At 55.9% G+C, this 21,121-nt stretch overlaps 1 protein-coding gene across 1 annotated transcript in view; it reads right to left on the bottom strand.

The window, feature by feature from the left end:
* The window catches only part of CAMKV (CaM kinase like vesicle associated), a 56,355-nt gene extending 37,062 nt beyond the window's left edge, over positions 1-19,293 (bottom strand). The window contains exon 1 of the mRNA XM_073352618.1: positions 19,106-19,293. The gene's annotated coding sequence lies outside the window, so the exon portion shown is untranslated. The remainder of the gene's footprint in view (positions 1-19,105) is intronic.
* Positions 19,294-21,121: the final 1,828 nt, after the last annotated feature.

Raw genomic sequence — 21,121 nt, 5'->3', positions numbered from 1 at the left:
GGCAGTGACCATGAGTTGGTTGAGTTCAGGATCCTGACGCAGGAAAGAAAGGTAAGCAGCAGGATACGGACCCTGGACTTCAGGAAAGCAGACTTTGACTCCCTCAGGGAACGGATGGCCAGGATCCCCTGGGGGACTAACTTGAAGGGGAAAGGAGTCCAGGAGAGCTGGCTGTATTTCAAGGAATCCCTGTTGAGGTTACAGGGACAAACCATCCCGATGAGTCGAAAGAATAGTAAATATGGCAGGCGACCAGCTTGGCTTAATGGTGAAATCCTAGCGGATCTTAAACATAAAAAAGAAGCTTACAAGAAGTGGAAGGTTGGACATATGACCAGGGAAGAGTATAAAAATATTGCTTGGGCATGTAGGAATGATATCAGGAGGGCCAAATCGCACCTGGAGCTGCAGCTAGCCAGAGATGTCAAGAGTAACAAGAAGGGTTTCTTCAGGTATGTTGGCAACAAGAAGAAAGCCAAGGAATGTGTGGGCCCCTTACTGAATGAGGGAGGCAACCTAGTGACAGAGGATGTGGAAAAAGCTAATGTACTCAATGCTTTTTTTGCCTCTGTTTTCACTAACAAGGTCAGCTCCCAGACTGCTGCGCTGGGCATCACAAAATGGGGCAGAGATGGCCAGCCCTCTGTGGAGATAGAGGTGGTTAGGGACTATTTAGAAAAGCTGGACGTGCACAAGTCCATGGGGCCGGACAAGTTGCATCCGAGAGTGCTGAAGGAATTGGCGGCTGTGATTGCAGAGCCATTGGCCATTATCTTTGAAAACTCATGGCGAACCGGGGAAGTCCCGGATGACTGGAAAAAGGCTAATGTAGTGCCCATCTTTAAAAAAGGGAAGAAGGAGGATTCTGGGAACTACAGGCCAGTCAGCCTCACCTCAGTCCCTGGAAAAATCATGGAGCAGGTCCTCAAAGAATCAATCCTGAAGCACTTGCATGAGAGGAAAGTGATCAGGAACAGCCAGCATGGATTCACCAAGGGAAGGTCATGCCTGACTAATCTAATCGCCTTTTATGATGAGATTACTGGTTCTGTGGATGAAGGGAAAGCAGTGGATGTATTGTTTCTTGACTTTAGCAAAGCTTTTGGCATGGTCTCCCACAGTATTCTTGTCAGCAAGTTAAGGAAGTATGGGCTGGATGAATGCACTATAAGGTGGGTAGAAAGCTGGCTAGATTGTCGGGCTCAACGGGTAGTGATCAATGGCTCCATGTCTAGTTGGCAGCCGGTATCAAGTGGAGTACCCCAAGGGTCGGTCCTGGGGCCAGTTTTGTTCAATATCTTCATAAATGATCTGGAGGATGGTGTGGATTGCACTCTCAGCAAATTTGCGGATGATACTAAACTGGGAGGAGTGGTAGATATGCTGGAGGGGAGGGTTAAGATACAGAAGGACCTAGACAAATTGGAGGATTGGGCCAAAAGAAATCTGATGAGGTTCAATAAGGATAAGTGCAGGGTCCTGCACTTAGGACGGAAGAACCCAATGCACCGCTACAGACTAGGGACCGAATGGCTAGGCAGCAGTTCTGCGGAAAAGGACCTAGGGGTGACAGTGGACGAGAAGCTGGATATGAGTCAACAGTGTGCCCTTGTTGCCAAGAAGGCCAATGGCATTTTGGGATGTATAAGTAGGGGCATAGCGAGCAGATCGAGGGACGTGATCGTTCCCCTCTATTCGACATTGGTGAGGCCTCATCTGGAGTACTGTGTCCAGTTTTGGGCCCCACACTTCAAGAAGGATGTGGATAAATTGGAGAGAGTCCAGCGAAGGGCAACAAATATGATTAGGGGACTGGAACACATGAGTTATGAGGAGAGGCTGAGGTAGCTGGGATTGTTTAGCCTGCAGAAGAGAAGAATGAGGGGGGATTTGATAGCTGCTTTCAACTACCTGAAAGGGGGTTCCAAAGAGGATGGCTCTAGACTGTTCTCAATGGTAGCAGATGACAGAACGAGGAGTAATGGTCTCAAGTTGCAATGGGGGAGGTTTAGATTGGATATTAGGAAAAACTTTTTCACTAAGAGGGTGGTGAAACACTGGAATGCGTTACCTAGGGAGGTGGTAGAATCTCCTTCCTTAGAGGTTTTTAAGGTCAGGCTTGACAAAGCCCTGGCTGGGATGATTTAACTGGGAATTGGTCCTGCTTCGAGCAGGGGGTTGGACTAGATGACCTTCAGGGGTCCCTTCCAACCCTGATATTCTATGATTCTATGATTCTATTGCCTCTGGGAGTTGACTCCCTGAGGGGGCCCATGGTGAGAGACAGGTGTGCTAAGGCTCAGAGAGGTGTGGTTCCAGGAGGCGGACGGGGTTAACCTGTGAGAGAGAGAGGACCCCTGAGAAGGACTGTCACACTGAAGGGGATTCCCACGAGGGACCATACAGGGCCAAGAGTGGGCATGACCTGGGAGTCCGTGACAGGGGCTAGGACAGGGTTGGGGCCCCACAGAACAGGACTGGCAGTGGTGGGACAAAGATGGGGTTGGGATCCCCTGGTGGGGGGTGGTTATGGAGGACAGGGATGGAGCCCCATAGAATAGGGCTGTTGCGGGGAGGACGAGGACCGGGTTGGGGTACCACAGAACAGGTCTGGCGGGGGCAGGACAAGGACTGGACTGGAGTCCTATAGAACATGACTGGTGGTGGTGGGATGAGGATAGCGTTGGCTGGGGTCCCACAGAACAGGAGTGGTGGGGGCGAGACGAGGATGGTGTTGGGGCCCCACGGAATAGGGCTTGTGGATGTGGGGGAGAACAAGGACAGGGGTCTCACAGAAGAGGAGTGGAAGGGGTGGGATGAGGATGGGGTTGGGGCCCCATAGAACAGGACTGGTGGGGGCAGGACAAGGACCAGGAGTGGAGGGCCCGGGAGTCCAGAGCGAGTGGACTCCCTGAGGGGGCCCATGGCAAGAGACAGGCGTGCTAAGGCTCAGGGAGGTGCGGTTCCAGGAGGTGGAGGGGCTTAACCCCTGGGGGAGAGAGTAGACCCCTGAGAAGAGCTGTCTCACTGAAGGGGGTTCTCCCCAGGGACTGTACAGGCCAAGAGTGGGCACAACCTGTGAGCCCGTGACAACCCGCATTTCCAGTGCAATGCTTGGTTTGCTTCCACTGGATGGCAGGGAAATGGAGGGTTGGGCAGCTTGGTACAGGCTAGCTGGGGCTGCAGGCAGCCAGGAGGGGTGGGGGACAGGGTGGGAAGGGACACAGGAGGAGCACATGGGAGGTGAGTGACTCTGCTCAATAACCTTGTATTGAATTTTAAATCACTGTCACTAGACTGAGCTGAACCATTCATACCTCCAAGCGATTGGCAAGGGCTGGCTGCAGATTCAGGCACCCGCCACTATGTCAGTGATGCTCGGGTGGGCACATTTCAAAGGCTTGAGAGCCAGAATCATCCTTTTCCAAAGAAATCTGTGATTCCGGGCCACGACTCTGCAGCAAAGGGATGGATTCTGTGGCCTCCTAGGGCTGCAGGCTCCCCAGGTCGCCCTGTGGCAAGCCTTTCCCCCGGAGCACTGAGTCCAGGCCTGGGCACCTTGCTTTCACGCGCTGCAGAAGGGCCAGAACTTCTCTGCCATGAAGGGGCTGAGCACTGATGAGGGATTTGGGGGCATTGCACCTATGTTCTGAAGGCAGCCCCACTGTGGCACTCAACTGCCAGACCCTGCTGTGCCCCACTCCAGGAAGCACTCAGCTGTTAGGCCACGCTGCAGTATTCTAAGGAACAGTGGCCAAGCTCTTGCTTCTCAGTATTTTCCAATCCTGGACTCCCACGGTGCCCACCTAGCAGGATGCTCGCCCCACCTCAGCATGGGATCCACACCATGTAACACTGGAAACAGGCAATTTAGGAGAATGTTAAGATTGCGAAGGGAGCCAGGACAAGCTGCAGGGTGTCAGGGCCCCATCAGATTGCAAATGCAGTGCCAACCACAACACTCTGTACCATAGGCGCTGACTCTCCCACACCCCCACAATAGGTACTCGACCTCTGCTCCACCATGAGGCCCCAGCCCTGCTCCGCCTCCTCCCCTGAGGCCCTGCCCTCACCCTGCCTCTTCCCATCCCCGCTCCACCCCTTTCCCTGAAGCCCCACTGTCACTCCGCCTCTTCCCGCCCCCGCTCCCCTGAGCCCCCACCCCAATGCCTCCCATCAGCTGCTTGCTGATCTGCTGGCCATCCTGGGGGCCTGCTGAACAGCTGATCGGCAGCCAGCCCTGGCCAAGAACCACTGTGACTGGTGGGTGCTGAGCACCCCCTACTATTTTTCATGGGTGCTTCAGCCCCAGAGCACCCCCAGAGTCAGCGCCTCTGTGCTGCACAACGAGAACGATGCTGCTGGCTAGGATCTGGGAAGATCCCTTCCTAATCGCTATTGGGCAATTCAGTGACCAGAGCTTCCCATCTGACAGCTCGTTAGCACTAATTACTTGGCACTGGCTACATTGATGCTAATCCTATTCCAGGAAAGCATCAGTAGCTACTACTCACAGGCATGAGGCTGACACACTTTCCTGAGCAACAGCCGGATCCATCCCAGCATCCCACGCCCAAGCGAGACAGTAGCCTGCACTGTCAGCAGCTCCCATGTGTACCTGGCACCTCATGGACACATTCAGCCTTAGAGCCCCTTGGACTCTGTGGTGGAGGGGAACAGCCCCCTGCTCACAGAACAGGAGCCTAGCTCTAGGACACCAGGATAAGCCCCCAATGCTCCCTAAACACATCACAGGCCTTTCGGTACCCCTCCCCACACAGGATCAGGGGTGAAGGTCTGGTCTGACACAGGTCAGGGGTGAAGACCACCTGAGGGGAGGGTCTCTGCCTTCTCCAGTCCCCCACATTGGGCCCAAATCACCAGCCCACTTCCTCCAATCCCCTCCTTGCTCCTTCTTCCCCAGCAGTGTCCGTGGCAACAATTTCCCAACATGCCTGCCCAAGAAGTCCTGGGCCTAGCTAACCCTGCCCAATCCAAACAAAGGAGGTCACCCCTCCTGCAAAGTGTGCTGTGCTCATGGGGTGCACGCCATGCTTCCCTCTGGCCACTGGTCCACAAGCTCTGGGGTTCTCAACCTGGATGGCATTTCAACCCCTAAATTGCTAATGACAGGAGGGTCTTGCTACTGAAGGGATCAGGGGCCACTGCACTAGAGGATAACAACCTACTACTGCACCTGACTAATGGAGCCACTTCTTTAGCTGATGCAGGGGTGGCCTGTACTGTGATGTTCAAGATCCTGGGTTCAAAGCCTGCTGATGAACCATTAACACTGTGGGGAGCTTCTGCCCCACCCCTCATCTTCCTTTTAAAACAGCTGCTGTCTGTGCAGGAAATACTGTGCCAAACACAGCCTCTGTCCTGGTCCCTCAACAGCTGATGTGGAGTCAAGAGGAGCTGCAGGCCCCAGTGAGGACAGGGAAACTGCCACCAAAGCCAGGGTTCAAATCGCTGGCAGGAAACAGCAACATGGATTCAGCTGGCAGCAAATGCATAGGAATGGGGGGAGGGTTAGCAATATACCAACACAGAGCCCAGTGACAGGAGGAGCCCAGATGCAGGGAAGTAGACAGCAGGAATGAGGGGTTTGCAATGCAAATGGGGATCAAGCCCGTGGGAGGGTTCATTAGCTGGGGTTTCTAAAGGGCTCTGAAGATGAGCGGTGCTAAGGATCATTCTTATTAATGCCACAGGGCAGCAGAAAGGGGCACTGGAGGGGTTGGGTGCATGTGCAGCATCGCTACAGTGCAGAGCAGGAGGGGGAGACCCTGCACCCTGCCCTGGGGTGACCTCCACATGGGATCCTGCACACAGAGCAGGGAGAGGTAGCCTGTCTGTGGGAGTCTGGGGAGATGGCACCCCACTGGCTGGATGATGCTGATTTACACCCATGAGGAATGTGGCCCATCAGCTGCCCTGGGATGATGCTGATTTACACCCGCCAGGGATCTGGCCCCTGTTCATCAGTGTGAACCCAGTTTCCTCCCCTCTGTTACAGCCACACCTGGGATGATGCAAAGGCATTTTAAACTCCCAGTTTAGCCTTCATCCTTTCTGCACCTGGAGTCAGGGCTCGCTCGGAGCTGGGGGCGTAATTCCCAGTGCTGAGAGCTGCAAAATGACTCAACTTCCTGGAGGTCTTTGTGCTTTGAACACTGTTGATAAGAATGCTGTGGCTTGGCTTGACTGGATTGCATACGCCAAATAAATAAATTCCCAGCTCAAGGAGATGGACCCACATTGGCTCTGCTGGAGCTCAGGTGCTAAAAACAGAGTGTAGCTGCAGCAACGCAAGAAGCTGGCCAACCAACTACGCTTAGCCTCTCGGATGGGATTGCCCTGGGGAAGCTAGCCTTTCCCACTCTAGGGCCACGACGGCGCCACCATTCTCTTTAGCACGCTAGCTCAATCAGAGCTAGCGCAGGTATGGGTCCTCAAGTGGGGCTCGGGGAGACGAGAGTAGACGGTCCCTCAGATATGCTGCTGCTTTTAATCAGTCCATTTCCCCAGCAGCCCAGGTGTGGCTGCAGACTGGGAAGGTTAATTCAGCTGATGAAAGAACACACCTTCATTCCCACTAGAATAAAAACGGGCAGAGGATCTGGAGAAACCTCTTGTCTTTCCCTAGCCCCATCCCATACCCAATGCTGGAGTGCAGAGGGGCATGTACGGAGCGGAGCTCTGGGCTAGACTTGACAGAAGCTGCAGGCCAGATCTCTGCCCAGGCTTTGGCATTGCTCTGTTCAGGATGCCACGGTCCCCCTGTGCTTAAGGCAAGCACTCAATAGATGCTGCTCTGCCATCACTGTACACGTTGATAACGCTGGCTCCGTGCTGCTGCATTCTACCAAGGTACCAGCCCTCGAAAGCTGGGCTAAGATGCTGGCAGGGTCTTTGTCGCCAATGTGACTCATCTGCTCTAGGCGCCTGGCAAACACCACAAAATGCTGCCAGTTCTGGCTCCCCCACTCAACCTGCGACAGCCCTTGGCTAGCAAACACCCCTACCCCATCTTGCCATTCAGGTGCTCCCCAGGCAGGACTGGTCAAGAGGAATCATGGCACCCCTGGAGCAGTGACTACTGCTGGGCATTATAGACTGGGGGGGTCAGGGGCATCCAGAGGGACCCCACTGACCATGGGTGGATCCCACTGCACTCTGCCAGGATATGGGAGCCCTCGGATACCACAGGGTCATGGCTGTCTGACCTGGGAGCGGCTGGCTGGAACTCCGTGATCCCGCCTGGGTTTGGTGGGCAGAGGTCATGAGATTGACGTTCACACTAGGGCAGAGGTGCTACCAGCCGGACTGTGATATACACCCCACTCCCCACACGGCCCTGTGACAAGGTTGGGATTTTTGTAGTGTTTTACATGAATGGTATGTGCATACCTCAGTTTCCCTGTGTGCTGCATGTTTAGCAAGATGATAGGAGAGGGTTTGTTGTTGCAGAGGACCTCACCTAGCAGCTGGGACCCCAGACAATGGCCTGGAGATGGGGAACCCTAACAACTAATGACTAAGAGGCCCACCCCAGCTTGGCAGCCAGCTGGTTCTGGCCAGCGGGGGGACAAAGGGCTGAGGAGAGAGGATGCTGGTGCCCTGACCAATCAGTTCCATCAGAGGGGAACAAAGGATGGAAGAGCAAGAGCCCCAGTGACCTGTTTACTTGGGACAGAAGACAAAGGACAGGGGAGGAGCTGTTGGGGGAGATGATATTGGATGATTGGCTGGAAGGAGGGGGCTGCTGGACTAGACAGAGAGAAAGCATCCAGAGCCCACCTGGATGCGGGACAGACCTAGATGTACGGTGCTGAGGGATGCTAGGCCTGGAGAGTTTCCTGTGCTGGGTTCAGATGCTCACAAATCATCCTGTTTTACACTGGATGAGAGTCACTCCAGTCTAGAGAACAGGGTTTCATTATTCCCTCTGGGCGTTGAGGCCCCAGAGGTCCAGAGAGAGTGGACTCCCTGAGGGGCCCATGGCGAGAGACAGGCGTGCTGAGGGCTCAGAGAGGTGTGTTAGCAAGAGGCAGAGGGGCCTACGGCTTAACCCCCAAGAGAGAATGGTCCCCTGAGAAGGGCTGTCACATTGAAGGGGGTTCCTTCCAGGGACATTATGGGGCCAGGAGAGAGCACGAGTCCTGTAAGTCCGTGACAGGCTGCAGGGAGGAATGTGGTGCTGGGTGGGGGAGGCATGGGCCATGACCTCACTCACTCCTGTCCTGGGGAGTGAAGGGGCTCAGGGAGATCTCACTGCTCTGTCTCGGCACAACCCAAACCAAGGGTCAGTTGGCAGGGTGTATATCCGGGGGCCCAGGCCTGAGATAACAGGGAAGCTGCTGGTCGGGAATGAGGAGCATCAGCAGAGCTCAGGGACGAGCCCAGGGCTGGGCAAGCAGGTGGCTGTGAGGCAGGAGTGAGGGGCACTGGCAGAACTGTGCAGGAGGAGCTTTCCTTTGCTTTATCAGTGACTAACAAGCACCAGATTCGCACCCATTAAACAACAGTTTAAACTCAGTCTCAGTGCCCCGTTCTTAGTGGGTGCTGGGGCACAGACAGCATGCAATGGAAAAGCAAGGAGGCCAGGGGTTGACTGGTTGGGGGATGGGTGCTGACAGCTCCTGGGCAGGAGGGCAAAGGACACACTGTGCCAGGCTGGCAGGGAGCTGCACCTCACAGATAGGTTCAGAATCAGCAGGGTGAGCCCCAGCGCAGCTTCAAGGCCTGGGATTCACATGCATCCTGCCTTGCCCTCTCCTGCTGGAGGGAGCTGCCATGGGGCAGGCTGTGCTCAGCACTGAGAGGAAGCTGTGGTATGCAGGGACCCTGACCCACACCAGAAGCAGGAGGCACTCACCCTGTGCCCTGCCCAGGATGTGGGGCTGGGTCCCCTGGAAGCCTGCCAGCCTGGCACCTTGTGATCTGCCCAGACTGCCCAGCCCCTGCCTATACCCTCAGCTAGCTTCCCCAGGAAGGGACAGCGGATTTCACTGGCCAATGAATGGGGAGGGGAGGTTACACATCATGCAGGAAGTGGGGCTGTTATAGAGTCTGGCTCTAGCACAAGCCATAAAGACTCAGGTGTCCAGCCCTCAAATTCCCTGGTGTTGGCCATGTTGGCAGCCAATGCACCAACAAAAGCAGGACCCAGGATGGGCCCCCTCAGCCTGGGCCAGTTGCTTTTCTCCTCCCCCACTCACCCCATTCATCTCAGCCTGCCCCAGGCCCTCTCAGGAGCTTCCTGCTCCGTAGGTACAAGACACGCCATCCTGGCTTCTTCTGCCTGCTACATTCAGCATCCCATGGACCCTTCCCATCTTTGCTGGGGAATCAGGGCCTCCCTTGCATACACCTGTCCACCGTCAGCAGTGAAGAGAAGAGCAAGGTAGCAGAGTCCTGAGCTGCCTGCATGTGGAAGGTGCTGGAGCCCCATGTCATGGGGGGAGATTCTCTTCTCCCTGCCCCACTCCATGGGGGTTATGTGGATGTGCTGCATTAACACCCCTGGAGAGCAGGGATGGCGTTAGGCACTGAGGTGGGGCCCCAGGGGCTTGGGCACAGCAGCACACATGGCAGGGCATGTGTAAGATGTAGCATGTTGGAACGGCACCGGAGGGAGCTGTGAATGGTAGCGTTCACTCGCATTGCCTGCCGCTCTCCGGCCCATAATGAAATGCTCTACTACTTTATGGATCTAATAAGGAGTAGGAAAGCCAGAATTAGCAACTGAGTCTCAGGCCCTGGCAGGAGAGCACAGCACCAGTCCACTTCCAAAGCACTCTGGTGGGCTGAGCCGGCACACAGAACCGGCCTCCTCTGGTTAGTCACAGGGGCAGCGCCATCAGTGGCCCATATTCAGCAACCATCTGCTCGCCAGGGCCCGTGCTGCAGGAGTAGGGTGACCAGATAGCAAGGGTGAAAAAGCGGGACAGGGGTGGGGAGGTAATTGGCATCTAAACAAGACAAATACCCAAATATCAGGACTGTCCCTATAAAATCGGGGGACCCTATGCAGGAGCCAGGCAGTGGCAGAATTGCGGCAGCAACCTTCCAGGGCAACACCAAGGGAGCCCTGCCCAGGCATGGGAGGATGCAGGGCATGAGCCAGAAGAGAACAGGCGTGTGTGGGGGTATCTGGACTGGACAAGAGCAGAACAGAACTGAGTTTGCTGCACCGCTGGGCCAGGGTGCTGGAAGACACAAGTCTAGTGAGAGGGGGGCAGCAGGGGGAGCAAGACAATTCAGCCTGGTAATGCTCATCTGGTTTAGGGACGTCTCTGGCCTCCATCACTCTAGTACGTGGGCACCTCACCGTCTGTCACATCTGTATCACCACAGCCCCCTGGGTGACCAGGCAGGGCTGTTGTCCCCATGGGGCAGCTGAGGCCCAGAGAGATGAAGCGACTGGCCCAAGCTCACGCAGAGAGTCTGCAGTGGACACAGGAACTAACCCCAGGTCTTAAATCCCAGGGAGCACCCTAACCACTGGGCTATCCTTCCCCATGAGTGCAAGCCCCCACCATTCCTCTGGAGCCCATGTGGCTAGACACTAGAACCAGTCCAGGAGCTGAGATTGAACCCAGAATCAGCTGAGGTGGCATAGTGACAAGGGCAAACAAAACCCAAAGGGGGCCAGGGAATGAAAGGAACTTTTTCCAGAGAGATAACATGACTCTGGGAGCTGGGGCTTTAAGGAAAACAAATAACATGGGACATACAGTAAAATTCACAAGAATGGCGACTGAAATATTTTTGACTCCTGAGTAATTTGAGTGCCTTTTAAAAAAAAAACCTGTCATTGACAACGAAAATGAAGGAGGGAAAAATCACTGGGAAATCTGAACCTAGTTTTCAGCGCCCTGTGCGTCCACAGGCCACAGAATTTGTTCTGGAATTCACCCTTTGCAACTGAATCATGCTCCAGAATTGATTAATTTTGTTTTTTTAAAAATCCTCATTCTTATAGTCACAAAGAAAACCCTTAATACATGACCCAGCCTTATGGTGTCTGCCTGAGTTTGCAGACAGCCCCAAGCGATAGCTGTGCACGTGTCCCTTTGGCTCACCTGAAACAGCCAGCTAACGTGCTTAGCCCAAAATCTCAAATTCCCCTCCTCCTTCCCACCACCACTGTTCTCCCCATGCACACATATAGTGGTGAGCTGGAGACAGTTCACCCACCGGTTCACTAGAACCGGTTGTTAAATTTAGAAGCCCTTTTAGAACTGGTTGTCCCGCGAGTGACAACCGGTTCTAAAAGGGCTTCTAAATTTAACAACCAGTCAAAAGTGGCGCCTTAGCTGCCAACTCCGTGGGTGCCGCAGGGCTGGAGCACCCATGGTGAAAATTTGATGGGTGCAGAGCACCCACCTGCAGCTTCCCGCCCTGCACCCGGCCCCAGCTCATCTCCGCTCCGCCTCCTCTCCTGAACGCACCGCCCTGCTCTGCTTCTCCGCTGGACCCCCGGCCAGCTTCCCGAGAATCAGCTGTTCATGCGGGAAGCCTGGGAGGGCTGAGAAGCAGGCGGCGGCTTCGCGCTCAGGCCCAGGATGGCAGAGGTGAGCTGGGGCAGGGAGGAGCGAGGAAGGCCGCCCGCACAGCAGCAGGTAACCCAGGCCGGGGAGGGGCGGGGGGACCACTCCCCACCCCAGTTCACCTCTGCCTCCCTGGGCCTGAGTGCAAAGCTGCCGCCTGCTTCTCAGCCCTCCCAGGCTTCCCGCATGAACAGCTGATTCTCGGGAAGCTGGGGGTGGGGGGTGCGAAGAAGCAGAGTGGGGTGGCACGTTCAGGGGAGGAGGCAGAGCGGAGGTGAGGTGAGCTGGGGCTGGGGAGCTCTGCACCCACCAAATTTTCCCTGTGGGTGCTCCAGCCCCGGAGCACCCACGGAGTCGGCGCCTAAGGCGCCACTTTTGATGTGATCAGTGGGGTGAGCGGACGCTCCCCCGCCCCTAGGAGCCAGAGGGACCTGCCAGATGCTTTTTGGGAGCTGCCCCAGGTAAGCACCGCCAGGACTCCCCACCTTGCGCCCCGGAAGGTCCCTCTGGCTCTTAGGGGTGGGGTGGGCACCCACTACAGTGGCCCACGAGACCCTCCTGCCCAGTTCTGGAGGCAGTCAGGGGACAGGGGAGGGGGGTGGATGGGGCAGGGGTTCTGGGGGGGGGTCAAAAAACGTGGGGGGTTGGATGGGGCAGGAGTTCCCAGGGGCGGGGGGGGCACGACCCCCTCGTGGGGTGAGGAGGGAACTGGTTGTTAAGATTTTGGCAGCTTATCACTGCACACATCCTAACAATTTTGTCAATGCAGGTGGATGTTGTCAACACAATCTGCACCACATTAAAAAGGTGGGGGCCGTGTAAAAGTCAGAGAACAGTGAGACACACCAGAGCTATTTCCTGGGTGTATCTGTTATTGTGTTACTAGAATTCAAAAGCAATAAAGTGAAGTAAATGATCATAAATGATCTGGAGGATGGTGTGGATTGCACTCTCAGCAAATTTGCGGATGATACTAAACTGGGAGGAGTGGTAGATACGCTGGAGGGGAGGGATAGGATACAGAAGGACCTAGACCAATTGGAAGATTGGGCCAAAAGGAATCTGATGAGGTTCAATAAGGATAAGTGCAGGGTCCTGCACTTAGGACGGAAGAACCCAATGCACAGCTACAGACTAGGGACCGAATGTTTAGGCAGCAGTTCTGCAGAAAAGGACCTAGGGGTGACAGTGGACGAGAAGCTGGATATGAGTCAGCAGTGTGCCCTTGTTGCCAAGAAGGCCAATGGCATTTTGGGATGTATAAGTAGGGGCATAGCGAGCAGATCGAGGGACGTGATCGTTCCCCTCTATTCGACATTGGTGAGGCCTCATCTGGAGTACTGTGTCCAGTTTTGGGCCCCACACTTCAAGAAGGATGTGGATAAATTGGAGAGAGTCCAGCGAAGGGCAACAAAAATGATTAGGGGACTGGAACACATGAGTTATGAGGAGAGGCTGAGGGAGCTGGGATTGTTTAGCCTGCAGAAGAGAAGAATGAGGGGGGATTTGATAGCTGCTTTCAACTACCTGAAAGGGGGTTCCAAAGAGGATGGCTCTAGACTGTTCTCAATGGTAGCAGATGACAGAACGAGGAGTAATGGTCTCAAGTTGCAGTGGGGGAGGTTTAGATTGGATATTAGGAAAAACTTTTTCACTAAGAGGGTGGTGAAACACTGGAATGCGTTACCTAGGGAGGTGGTAGAATCTCCTTCCTTAGAGGTTTTTAAGGTCAGGCTTGACAAAGCCCTGGCTGGGATGATTTAACTGGGAATTGGTCCTGCTTTGAGCAGGGGGTTGGACTAGATGACCTTCTGGGGTCCCTTCCAACCCTGATATTCTATGATTCTATGATTCTATGAAGACCTCAAGTTTCTAATACTACCTCAGTGGATGCTGCATTTCCAGTCTCCTCCACCAGGGGGTAGTGTCATGAGGATTAGATTGGGCTTGCACAGCCACAGATCAGGTGGCATTCCCATGCACTTGGATATCGAGGGAATTGGAACAGAGCCACTGCCCCACCAATGGCACATTTAGGGACGGGGTGGTGGTGGAAGAGAGTGTGAGGGTGGGGGAAGGGGAGGAAGAGAGGCAGAAGTCGGGAGAAGAGTGAATGTAGAGCCAGGCTCTCACATAGCAAAGGAGAGCTTTGCCCGCTAGGTCTGACTGTCTCAGCCAGGCAGAATAGGCACTAACCAGGAAAGAACCTGGCAGCCGTTTGAGAAGAATGGAACCAGGAACAATAGGCAGCACATTGTGTTCTAAAGGAAGAGGCCATGCCAGGGAAACGTGACAGCTCTTGGGTTTTTTTAATCATGGGCCCGGCTGCTCAGGGGAGCCGGGGCAGGGTAACTCAGATTTTATAGCATCATTCCAGAGCATCCAGCGACACCTCACGTGGCTTGGCTGGGCACGATCCTGCACATCCTGAGTACTCCCTTAAAGGGGTCACATGTCCTCCACTCCCATTGACTTCAGTGAGCGTGACCAGGCCCCATGGATGGCCTGGGGCAGTGACCTACATCCATGTACCCAGCTGGGGAAAAGAGGCTGTGTGGGGATTGGGCACAGGTCCAGCTTCACTAACATCCTCGTTAAGGCTCTGTGGGAAGCTAACTGTGTGAACATGCAGACAAGACCTCACAAGGCGGTGTCACAAAGAGCAGGGGAGGCAGAGCTAATTCAAAGAGCTGGAGGGAACACCAGGGGATTTGCAGTGGGACAGCTGCAGTCAACACAGCAGGAGCATAACTCTAGTCATGGGCACTTTAGTGGCAGAGATCTGCACCCTGATGATGCCAGCAGAGACCTAGGGGTGGCAATGGGAACGGGCAAGTTAGGAGTTTGTTGATGCTTTTCTGTCTGTTACAGCAGACCTCCAACCAGACTGGGGAAGGGCCACTATGCACACACATACACAGCTCCTGCCCCCAATCGCTTAGCATCTAATTTAAGACAAGACGCAACAGTGCAAGACACAATAGCTGTGGAAGTGGGAGGCAGGGCGTGGATGGCATGAAGAGATGACGCAGCTTTCACAAGCCAACGAGCCCGATTCAATGTAAACATTCCTGCTGCTGTACTGCGGCTTTAAATTAGCTTCCCAGCCCTCACCTGTCCTCAGCCCATCCACATAGCCCCCGCCTGACTCGCTTCATATCTGTCCAGCGCGCCGTTGCAGCCTCAGCCCGACCTTGGGGGTTAACAAGCAGCTGCCTCTGCCTAGAGCTTTCTGGAGCTCTGCTTCCATTTCCAGCTAGGCAGGTGGCTGCCAGAGAACGGAGCAGTGAGCGGGGCGATTTTGCTTATTCAGAGGCACTGGTGTCACGTACCTGGGAGGCGACAGCCTGCTCTGGGCAGCGCTTGGGCTACCTCTCCAGAAATAGTGGCTTCTCTTCTGACACCGTCTGACTAGAGAGGGACTGTACCCAGAGGGAAGAGCAACAGCCACTGATCCGAGATGGACCTAAATAATGGGGCTGTGATATCAGACCCCAGAACAGCCTAAAAGGGATTGTTCATGGTGGTGCAAGAAGTAACAGACATGGACCTCAGAGGCGCTAAGTCGGGATTGAGTGGCACTGGCAGAGCTGGGATGGGATAGAAGCACAGGGCTGGCATAGCAGGGGGCTGCAGATTGGGACTAAGGGGTACTGGAGGAGCTCCATGCAGGGAACCCTTCAAAGCTCTTTCAACCAAGTATCATGCAGGGACCAACCCTACTTAGCTTGTGAGATCTGAGAAGAACAGAGCCGAAGTGAGACGGCTGCAGATCATAAAGAAACCCCAGGAAAGAGCCTTCATTGAATCTAATAGCCTCAACATCAATCATGGCAGCAGAAAAAAGGAAAATCGGCTGCTGGGTTGTATTAAAAGAATGGGGAGGGGAAAATGCTGTTCTATAAATCAGTGGTTTGTTCACACTTCAAACCCTGTACTTGCATCCTGTCCTTTTAGAGGTGAACGTTGAGAACAGATCAGGAAAAGGCAGTGGGGGGTGGGGGGGGGAAGATCAGGGTGATAGAAGGAAGGGGATATTACATACAAGAGCTGGGGGTTGCTGGGGTCAGTGCATCTGGAACTGCAAATTATTCCGATTGGACTTGGCTGAGGTTTGTAAGGATCCTGAAGGATATAGTGGAAATGACATGGTTCCTTCCTATCCCATAACAGGAGAATAGGAGGGAGTCTCAGCTGATGACAACCTGTGGAACTCACTGCCACATCACACTCATGAGTCACATGCTGGAAAGGGAGTTAAAAGGACAGAAACATTTTGGAAGTTTGAGTAACACTGCAGAGCCTGCTAGGTGCATTAGGAGGCATTTTTAAGGGGGCCAAGGATGCTTTTAGACACAACAAATCCTGCATCTTGGCAGGGGGTTAGACTAGATGATCCTTGCGGTCCCTTCTAACCCCATGTGTCTGTGATTGGCTGAAGCACAGAGGCTGGAGCCCAGCCTGTAGGCACTGATGGCTCCTCAGCAAGGTAGCAGGGAGTCTGACTCCTGCTTTCACACCTGAAACCAACTGCCTTTGCACATGGAGCTCTGCAAACCCCTCCAGCAGCTGTCCCAAACCAGGGCAAGGCCTGTGCTTAGCAACAGTCCTGCCCCAGCCCCAGGGCGGGAGGGAGACAGACAGACAATCTCTGACTTCAGTGAGCACTCCCACCCCCTGCGGTCCAGCATGGTGCTGGGGCCACTGGGAGGGGAAAACCCAGCCCATGAATTCTGACAGGAACAATACATCCAAACCATTGCCAGCTCCCAATAACAACCACTCACAATACTCTAAGAGAATTCACCAGCCCCATCCGCCAGCTCCTCCCTGTGAAAGACGAGCTGGGACACAGTGCCCCAGGAAGCAAGAGGGAGACTGAGTCCACATGCTGCTTCCTACCAAGTGGCCTGCAGCCTAGCACTGGCTCTGCAGCATCCCAGGCAGCTCGGACATGCCCCCTGCAGTCCCAGGTAACATTAGGTCCTCCACGAGCCAAGCCTGACTTGCACTCCGCAGGAGATACCGATGCGCCTGACCCCAGCACCAGTTCCTGAGCACTGGGGTTTGCACTGAAGTGGGGTCTGTCTTGAGGCCAGAACTCACCATCATCTGGGGCCATGGGGCTGGAATTAAGGAATAGAACACATACAGAGAGGGAGATCAGGCCAAGAAATAACCTCTCATTGCTGGGGGAATCCTACAACTGCACAAAACTAAGCAGGGAAGGATCTTACAATGGCCAGGCTGGGGAGGACAGCATGACCGGGTCAGGGTCCCCCAGCACCTGCTTCAATGGAGATTTAAGGAGAAAACAGCAACACACCGTTGAAACCCTGAGACCCCAGCAGGCCAGATTCAGAGCTGTCATAAGCTGACACCACTCCATTGCAGGCAGGGAAGTTGCACCCATGTACACCAGGTCAAGACTGAGCCCAGACACTCCTGGGGGTCCGGCACGGAAAGCAGTAAAATGAAGTCCGCCTCCTCTGCACACATTGGGTCTGGGGATACCAGGGACACTGCTAAAGATCTACCCCACCCCAGGTGTAGCAGTGATTTCCAGGGCTCTGTGCCCGCTCCTTCCCCCCAGCCAGCTGACTCCCTATACCACAGTTTGCTGGCAGACTTCTGACTCCTGGCTATAGCCTGCTGTGCTCAGGTCAATATTTCTCCTCAGTGCCCTGGAGTGCAATGTGCAGCCACCAGGTAGCATGAACCAATGGGTCCCAATGCCACGAAATGGCTGTAAGTTCAGAGGAGTGGGCAGGATGACACCAAACTTCCAGCGCCTCCAGCAGCGGCAAGGTGCCACTGTCCCTGAGGGCGCACGCAAAGCCACTGCATGAAGAGTGCAGCCCCTGGGGGCTACATCAGGGAGCTCAGGCCGAGGGAAGGCAGCAGGAGGGATCTGAGGTGGGGGGTGGTGGTCAGGAGTGCAGGTGGCAAAGTCCGTCCTGAGGAGGTAGAGAGATCAGACAGACTGGGGGGAGGGGGGTTGAGAAGGACCACAGGGTTGCCCCAGCCCGACCCTCCAGACTTTGCCCAGATGACCCTGCAGAAGACCAGAGCCCAGCCAGAGCCACATACAGAGGGCAGGATGAAACAATTTCACACCAGCACCACTGAGGGTCTGGGGCAGGAGCCAGTGCCTGACACCCCACGAATGAAAGTCAAGGAAGGGGTGGGGACATCTGGCTTTGTGAGAGGGCTCCAGCTAGGGACTCGCAGGGGGCGGCAGAACTCAAACCCTGCCCCCTTCTCACATAAATGGCCATCACATGTGCACCCCCACTCCTGAGACAAACACAGCACACATGGCTGGTGTCACAGCCCTGAGCACGTGCAAGGCTCTGCCGGAGTGGATGGAAACCGCCTCTGGGCGGCCAGCGCTGCGGGGCCCGGCCTCTCACCCCGTGTCGCTGCACCCGCTGGAGGTCAGCATCCCTGGGGGGAGGGGGGGGGGAGAGATCTACTTGTTATGCTTATAAGATAACATATTCCCCTCCTGCCCAGCAATGGCCCCACACACCCTCCAACTCTACATGCTCAGTCAGCGCACGATCCCACAGGTGCCCCCTACCCGCCTCGGGACGGCTGCCTGCGAGCCCCCTGCCCGCGCAGGCTGAGCAAGGCAGACGCACCCCTGCACGCGCAGGCGGGCATGGCCACAGATGCAGGCATGCTGCACCCACCCCCACACCAGCGTTGGCACAGCACGCGGCCCACGCACACAGACCCCCTCGCCCAGGGCGCGCCCCCCCATGCTGCCTGGCAAAACTTGGGCACCCGCTAGAGCCCAGCCTACCCGCCCCCTTCCCTTTATTTGTGACATTAGCGGTTGTCATGGAAATTAGCGCCATGTCTCGCACAAGGGAGTGAACTGGGGGAGGGGATGGAAGGTAAAACAGCCCCAGCTGGGCGCAGATCAGCCCTCAGCTCCCAAAATCCTGGCCAGGGGGACCCCGCCGCCCCCGCTTCGGGATAGCCCCACCTGGCAGCCCGGGGCGCTGGCCCGTGGGCACTGTTCCCCGATGGCTCCCGCCCGGTGCCAGCTCCCTGCCAGAGCAGAGCAGAGCAGAGCAGAGCACCCACCCCCGGCACATGCTGCACCGGGCGCCTGCAGCTAGCTGCAGGGGAAGGAGCCGCTAGTGACTGGGGGGGCGGCAGCTCCCCGGCAAAGTGCCCAGGCACCGCCGCAGGCTCCTTCCCCAGGTAACTTTGTCCAGGCACCCCCCCCCCCCCCACCCTCGGCTCCAGCCGCCTCCTGCTCCTTGTCCCTGCCCCGCCCCCCCGGGAGGCGCATCGAGTCTCTTGCACCCTCCCTGCCTCCACCCTGCCGTGGGCGCTGCTGTCCCCTTGCCTGGGTGCGGGGGAGAGTCATACCGGAGTCACTCTCTCAACGCGAAGGAGCGGCAGCCGAGCACCTGTCCGAATTACAGCCCGCAGCTCCACACAGCACTGACAGCGGGGCGCGCCCCCTCCCTCCAGATCGGACGAGTTCGAAGCCCGAGCCTGGCCCCGCGCCCCCGGCCGCTCGGGCTCACCTGCAAGCCTGCTCCAGCCGCGGGAAGGTGCCGGGTCCCTCAGCCCTGCCCCAGACGCTCAGGGATCCTGTGCCGCCCGCCCCGCCGTGCCTGGGCTGCGGGAGCCGGGTGTCACTAAGCTGCAGGCTCCGGGGTGGGGGGGGTCGAGGGGGGAGCAGACGGAGCCAAGCGCGCTCCCGGCTCCGGGCACCTGGAGCATCTCCCCAGAGTTCGGCGTGGGAAAGTTACAGGGACTGGACCGATAGGGACCCGCCCCGGGGCGGGGCCAGGGCCCGCTGACGTAACCGGCAAACTTTAGGTTCCTACTGCTCTGGGGACCGTGTGCTGCCTGGGCTGGGGCCCCCCAGCTCCCTCTGGGCAGCCCCGGGTCGGCTGCCTGGGGAGGGCAGCGGGGGGCGTCACCGGGCTGCCAGCGGCCCGTAATGGGGAGGGAGGTGCAGGCCATGGAGAGGAGCACTCCCAGGGTACGGAGTTCCGCGGGGGGGCCCACAGACACTGCAGGTTCCCCCAGGGTGCTCCATAGGGTCAGAAAGGACTACACTGATCATCCAGTCTGACCTGGAGCAGGTGAGCTTTGGGGGCAGCCCACATGTGCAGCACCAGCCTGCCCTCAGTGTCACTAGGGCGCTAGTTCTGGTGCTGAAACATTCACCAGCCCTTCATAGCCGCAAAGTGCCTAACAAATGTGATCTGACTCACACGCACAGGACGAAGATTAGTGTAACAGAAAGGGAAATTGAGGCACTGCATAGTGAAGGCTGCCTCACTGCCAGAGCTGGGATTGGAATCGGGGAGTCATCCCTGGGGTCTAACTACTAGCTTATGCTGAATAGCCCTCTGTTGTTAAATTAGGGTCTGCATTTAATCCTCCTTAGGCTTTGTTTCTTATTTATGTCGGTAGTGTCTCAGGATCCCAGTCAGGATTACAGCCCCATTGTGCTTGTTATGTTATGTGGAAAGAGCCAGCGTTCCCCCAAATGGATGCAAGAATAAAGCTGTGTGAGTAACAGACTGGGCTCTGCAGCAGACTGAAATCCACAGTGGTACCAAGCCTGCTTTAAACTGAGGTACTAGTTATGGGGAGGGGAAATCCATCTTCACAGGGCATGTTCTGGGCAGCAAACCTGCTCTCATTTGTACTGTGAGATGTCGAATAGTGTGGGCTAGTGGTGGCTCATGGACACCTACAATAGCAGCCTGTGGCTTGGGTTCCCATGGGCTCTCAGGGTGGAAGGCTGTGTTACCTGTCAGCCCATGGATGCTGCCCCCATATCTAGAGGTGGTTGCCTCACTGTCTCACAGCCTAGAGAAACCACCCTCACACTTGCCTTGCCTTTTGCCTGCAAACACCCTGTTCCAATGCCCTAGTTCCTCAAAAACCACCAAAACCCAGAGCAAATTGGACCCAGCTGGCCTGCAGCCTACCCTGGTCCTTCAGAGGGAACTCCCCTGGGTTCTAGCTTCCCACCATCTCCCATGTCAGCCCCAAGGCCAGAAGATTTAGAGCAGGGGTGGCCAACCTGAGCCTGAGAAGGAGGCAGAATTTACCAATGTACCTTGCCAAAGAGCCACAGTAATATGTCAGCAACCTCACATCCTCCCACCTCCCCCCCGCTCCCAGAACCCCCACCACAGCCCCACTGATCAGCGCCTCCTCCCCAGACCTCCTGATCAGCTGTTTCATGGTGTGCAGGAGGCTCTGGGTGTGGGGGAAGGAGCAAGGGCATGGCAGGCTTAGGGAGGGGGCAGGAAGGGGTGGAATGGGGACAGGGCCTCTGGCAGAGCCAGGGGTTGAGCAGTGAGCACCCCCTGGCACACTGGAAAGTTGGCGCCTGTAGCTCCAGCCCTGGAGTCGGTGCCTATACAAGGAGCCACATATTAACTTTTCAAGAGCTGCATGTGGCTCCGGAGCCACAGGTTGGCCACCCCTGATTTAGAGGAATGGAACTCTCTGCTCCTCCTGTAGGTGAGATGGGGAAAACCTAGCTCTGGCTAGACCCATTGACATAAATTAGA

This window comes from Lepidochelys kempii, chromosome 7 (assembly GCF_965140265.1).
Source record: "Lepidochelys kempii isolate rLepKem1 chromosome 7, rLepKem1.hap2, whole genome shotgun sequence".
NCBI lineage: Eukaryota > Metazoa > Chordata > Testudines > Cheloniidae > Lepidochelys > Lepidochelys kempii.
This window is presented reverse-complemented; position numbering and strand designations above follow the sequence as displayed.